Source organism: Cydia splendana, chromosome 4 (assembly GCF_910591565.1).
Source record: "Cydia splendana chromosome 4, ilCydSple1.2, whole genome shotgun sequence".
NCBI classification, from domain to species: domain Eukaryota; kingdom Metazoa; phylum Arthropoda; class Insecta; order Lepidoptera; family Tortricidae; genus Cydia; species Cydia splendana.
In genome coordinates this window covers 19349313-19355809 of record NC_085963.1, presented here as the reverse complement: position 1 = coordinate 19355809, position 6497 = coordinate 19349313, and positions in this window count along the sequence as shown.

Here is a 6497-nt window from a genome sequence, read left to right as displayed (position 1 = left end):
GCCGCCGCAAGAGACCCTCGACGTATCAACAAATTACACAGAATTTGCATATCAATGCAGTCTCCACTCTATTTAGTTAAACATACCTATATTGTTGCTGTAAAAATAGTGTCAATGTTGAGTTAACATCCAATCCGGTATTAAGTGTGAATATCTTTATTTCCCTTTCTTTCTACAATTTATAGAACAAGTCTAATCTTGATTATTTAAACTAAAAGATGCTACGCTACATATTTAGCGCAAGATAAACGAAGAAAGCTTGCAAGTATGAGAATGATGAAGTTAATAAAAGTGTGTCGGCATATTAAGAGATTTCTAGCATGGAAGTTTCACAAAGCTCTTAACTTTAACACTATACAGAATAACTCAAACTAAACAAGCAAGATAAGCTCCAATAGTTTGAATGGTCATAACTCATAAAACTAAATGAAGTACTATCATCATATATATAAAATCGAAAAACCAGAACGGGATAAAAAACGAGCGAAGAAACGAGATGGCGCCTTACAAATTTCTAAAAAAGTTTTTGACACGTATCTCGAATACGACGCACGTATGATAAGAAAAAACTGTTTAAATCTATTATCTAAATATGAGAATAGAACTAGAACATAAAAACGATCGCTTTCGATGCGTATTTAATGTACAATAAGCAAAAGAAAATTTCATAACAATCTTCATTTTACGATGATCGACCATTTTCGGCAACTCTCGGTTAGTTTCGTTTCGGTGGTGGTACAGACAAAATTATTTGATGTGGTGCTACAGACATACCCAATGTTTATGTTTGTCATGTTGGTATACAGTTATTTCGGCGTTTTTTTACACGAAGTAAAATAAAAAGTGCTGTCAACCTTAACCTCAGTCTATAGCCCATACGAGTGACTTATGCCATATATGACATCAATCAAATTAATATTTATATCATATTATTTATAATTTGTATTTTGTTGTTTATTTCTTTTTGAGTTATATTATTCAGATTGACTTTCACGGCTTCGGCAAACATTGCCATGCCGGGGAACGGGCTGCCGAGATGGGCCAGAAATACAAAGTGGATAGTAAGTTATAATGTAGGTAGATAAAGTGCATGTTCAGATATTATTGAGCGACCTGATGAAAATAAGCAAATGTACAGTCAGCAGTCAGCCAAATATCTTAATATAACTTTGTTGCCATAGAAATAAGGATGTGTTACGATATAGTGGCGAAATATTGAGAGACCAAAGCGGCAGCTTCAATGGCTCGGACACTTAGAGATAATGGGAGAGGACCGTGCCGTGAAGAGAGCGTACTTGGGACAACAAAATGGGAGACGCCCGTGTGGACGTCCTAGGTACCGCTGAAACGACGTTGTTGCTCAAGACCTGCTCAACCTCGGCCATGGCGACTGGCGAGAGCTATTGCAAGACCGAGAAACATGGCGTGATCTGGTGTCGGAGGACTCACTTTGGGTCGTTGCGTCACCGTAGCCGTAGTAAGTACCAAATGTTAATATCCAGAAAGGGAAATGGGGACTACCTACGTTTGTATGAAAAGGCGATTTATGGGCGGTGGTCGTCCATATTTGTCTTAAGGCGGAAATTAACCTAATAAATGTTTTTGCAACTAGGCTTATAAAAATAAATAATATTTTTTTGTTGAAACAAGTTTTAAATAAATGCCTACGTAGATGAAAAAATATCATCTTGCCTTTTTGCAATGACAAATTTGCGAATTAAGTTATCCAAATAACGGCTACAAATAAGAAATCCCTATCACAGTTATAAACCCTGGCAGCCGGCAGGGTTGAATACATAATAATATCGGTATTTAACTAAACTTAAGACAAACTCTTTATTTCATTTACGCGAGCGGAGCTGCGGGCCCGTCTAGTTGTAAATATTTATTGAAACGTAAAAGCAGTGAAAACTTATGTATTTACAGTTTTGTTACCTAGTTTATATTTATATTCATTGTACCTAATACTTTGCACTATCTATAATCGAATTCATAGGGTAGTATATTAAAACCAATCAAATCAGATACTCTTTATGAAACGTCTAAACTTAATACGAGTGTCCTGTGAGGCTGTGACGTCACAATGAATCCACCTCCTTATACCTACACATTCATTGCCAACGATCCGCAAGGCAGGTTCTCTGTTTGTAGGCGCTTTTCGCTACAAAAGCAAACTGTTATCGGCTACGAACATAGCGCGTAGCTCGCGCTGGCAGTGAGTGTTAATTTTATATAGTTTTCGTTGATTTTATATAGTTTGTCAAAGGACTTTATTTGTATTTTATTCTGACTTGTAAAATGTACTTTTATTTTTACCAATAAATATCTGTATTCTGTATTCTGTACTGTCTCATTTCAAACATAGACAGAGAGAATCATACTATCTTTGTCTTACACTAGTACTAGCACCCAAAATAAAAGGATGAGTATAGTTTTTTTGTTCTTATTTACTGACAAATTTGGTTTGATCAACTATAATTACCTAATTTTACGACCCCTGTAAATCAATTTAATTTATCTATAGAAAGCAACTTAAACAACCCTGTTAGAAAGAGTAAACTGACTGTTTCGTCCGTGTATTCAATGAGATTAGGTACAGCCGAGTTCACAAACGTCGTTATATTATAAGCTAATGCCTTAAAGACACTGTCAATAAGGTCGTGTAAATATATTTTTGGTATGTTGGCGTGTAAAAATGTTTGTGAATCTAGACCGTAGCACATTATCGTATAATATCTTAGGTGCGTTTTATGACTTGAAGTTTAATATTCATTACACGACTTGGTGTGATGATAGCAACTGCTAGAATTGTTCTCAGCACTTCATCATCGGCGATCAGGCACAATGTGAAGGTCACCACTTTTGTCATCATACAATGATGTCAGTGCGCAAGGAAAGGCATCATTGAACAATTTGGTAGTTGCATAAATCATAAGTTACCCTTTTTTTTTTAAAGCCTTATATCAGAAATACATTTTCATACTATATCCAAAAAGAATAGATAGTATAGAGGGGTCCTGTCATTGTAAATGTTGTAGTCACTGTAAATTTACTGCCATCTATCGACACACGACTAAAACTCAAAATGAAAACATATAAAGTTATCAAAAAATGTATATATATGGATAAATGATTTTATTATTTTTATATCATTTTGATCCATGTTCATTAACTGATATCTATGTGTTAAAATTGTTAAATATGAAACGGTGTCGTCACGCCATCTAGCCGAGGATAGGCTAAAGGTGTGTGCGGCATCTATTCGAGAATGACTTTTACTTGAATTCCGAGGCACGTTTTTTCCTTAGACTTTATTCGTCTTATACGAAGTTACATATGTCTTTGCTATATCTATAGTTTTCCTTAATCTGCGATAACCAATTCTGTGTGCCTTTGGGCAAAGGCCTCCCCCAATCTTCTCCACTCTTCCTTATTTTGCACTAATCTGGTCCATGTTTTAGTCCTTCCAGCCATGACTTCGATTCCATTGGACCATCTTTTAAATTGCCTACCTTTGTTTCTTTTATGTCCTCTAGGGTGCCAGTGTTACAAAGTTACCCTTATAAAAAATCAAAAATGTATTGCCAAGTCTCATTTAATGATAAATCCCATATTATAATTTTACTAAAGAATCTTATACTTTTATGAGCTCAAATTTAATGAAGTGAAGATATTTTTGTTATCTTACTCCTCTCATTTATATTTTTATTATTTTTATGAAAAAATTACTTGATAGAGTCTGTGCGGAAAGAGAAGAGTTGTAGAATGTATTGGATACACACAGATGCACAAACACTATAACATTGTCATTCCACATAAGTATAAGTACATAGAACCTCATAATATGTGACCTTATACTACTATTTTAATGCTTATAAATGAAAGTAAAGCTGCAATTTGCTGACCCCTGTCTTAGTAGAATGTTCCGATACCTAAAAACTTTATATTGTTATTAGGCAGTTTGAGCCACGTGAATATGGCCAAGGCATGTCTACACAGACTAAAGCTTCTTGCGGCAATTTCCTGGCTAGGTGGCTCATTCTGTGTGAACCCGCCTATTGCAGGTTGTCAAGCCAACAAGTTTCTTGTGCTGGTATTTTCTCAGGGGCTGTGGTGCAGGTTGGAACCAGTTGTAGTTTTTGACATTGCACTACACTTTATGTACGGTACGGACACGAGGTATTATTCCTGGAGGATCAGTGCATTTACCTTGTCATCTTCAAACATAACATAAATAGCTGCCAATTTGGCAACAGCTCAGGGCAAAACAAACACAATCTCATACCTTGAATATTAAGGATTTGTGATGTATGATATCTCTGGGCTAATTATTCATAACAGCTTTTGGAGATTTATTAATAGATGTACTTTAAATTCTTAAGAACCTTAATCCAATAAGAGTTTGAGCAACTATTAATACAAATCATGATTGCTTTAGAGTTGGACAGTATTCGCTAGGAAATACCCTGCATTTATCTATATACTCTCTCAATTCAATTGGGTACAATGGAAAACAGATTTAACACAAGTGCCAAATAATGGTCTACCTCACATCCACACAAAATAACCAGCAACTAAGTCTATCCAGCATCGTAATCTCGTGGCAAGGGAAAGTAGAGTTATATTTAGTGTTTTTAATGTGTGGAATCGAGAGCAAATAAATGTAATAAGCGGTCATTACCTAGTTAGCGTTACGTGCCTGTTCTCTCTGTGTAACTGGTGCGGCTGCATCTGGTGATGGCCGGGCATGCCCTGGTGCCCGCCCATGTGCTGCGGAGGGTGCCCCGACATCGGCTGGTGATGCATGTTCGGGTGATGCATCATCTTCACCAGACACTACAATATAACAAACATTCATCGGTGACACCGACAAAAACATCTCGGAATCTTGCCACGAAAACAAATGGTATATTGAAATTTCTTACCGGTATTTAGTCCCACGTGCTAATTTATTCCCCAGCTATGCGTTCGACATAGATCCGCACACAATTTACAGCAGTATTATTTATTTTTGGCAAACAGTAAAGAAAATCGTTTCGTTCAACATGCGGCCATGTTAAAAATGTTGCCATGTAAGCAAGCACAGGTATTACAATGATAATGGAATGGAGGTGACCTAAATAACTTATTCTTACAAAAAAACATTATACAAATTAAATATCCGATAAATGGTCTATTTTATTTTTAAATTAAAAGTTATTCAAATTACAAGGTGGTATTAGAAAAAAGTATCATTCATTAGGTTAAGTTAGTACTGTTAGTCGGCGTAAGATGACACTACACCAGTAAAAAAAATCGGGCAAGTGCGAGTCGGACTCCCGCACGAAGGGTTCCGTACCATATAAAAAAAAAAAAACAAAAAAAAAGCAAAAAAAAAACGGTCACCCATCCAAGTACTGACCACTCCCGACGTTGCTTAACTTTGGTCAAAAATCACGTTTGTTGTATGAGAGCCCCATTTAAATCTTTATTTTATTCTGTTTTTAGTATTTGTTGTTATAGCGGCAACAGAAATACATCATCTGTGAAAATTTCAACTGTCTAGCTATCACGGTTCGTGAGATACAGCCTGGTGACAGACGGACGGACGGACGGACGGACGGACGGACGGACGGACGGACAGCGAAGTCTTAGTAATAGGGTCCCGTTTTACCCTTTGGGTACGGAACCCTAATTACCCTTTGGGTACGGAACCCTAAAAATATTGCTATCACCAAAGAGAATAGATAGTATAGAGGGGTCCTGTCATAGTAAATTTTGTAGTCACAGTAAATTTACTCTCTAGGTATACTATCTATTCTCTTTGCTATCACCACTATCACGTACAGATTTTCCCGCCACTTCACAGAGAGTCTGAGAGAGGAAAAAAGTAATCACGCCACTGCTTGAAAACGGTCTAAATCTTGACTACAAAGTAGCGCTTAGTTGTACAATGTACACATGGACCAACAGTCCAACAATGTTTTAGTTGCGCCCTAGCCACTGAAGCGACGAAAATAGCAAAAATGTGCAAGTGTACAAGAGAAAAAACATAGACTATACTTACGACATCTATTGCGGAGTAATCGAACTTCTAACGACGCTAGATGACACTATCTTCATGTAATGTCGTGGGAAAGCCCCAGACTAGATGGACCGACGTAGGAGCTGGTTAAAGTGGCGAGGGCAGCGAATGACTATCCGTTGTGGAGATCCTTGGGGGAAGCCTTTGTCCAGCAGTGGACATCTTTCGGCTGAGATGATGAATTTCGACATTATTTTCTTTAAATGTAAAGTTCAAGTTATCGTAATGCATTCAGGCGCGGGCCTATAAAATCTTGGCGACAACGGTTTTCGTAATCCAGGCTTATGCTATGTCGCTTTCTCTTGTTTCCTGGTGTACTACACTTTTTTTTTACTTTCCACTCACTGATTGGTTGACACTCAACCAATCTCAGCGCGCACCAAGTTCATGGTGTGGAGGTTCAGCCTGTCCAATCTATTTGTTCAATGTTGTG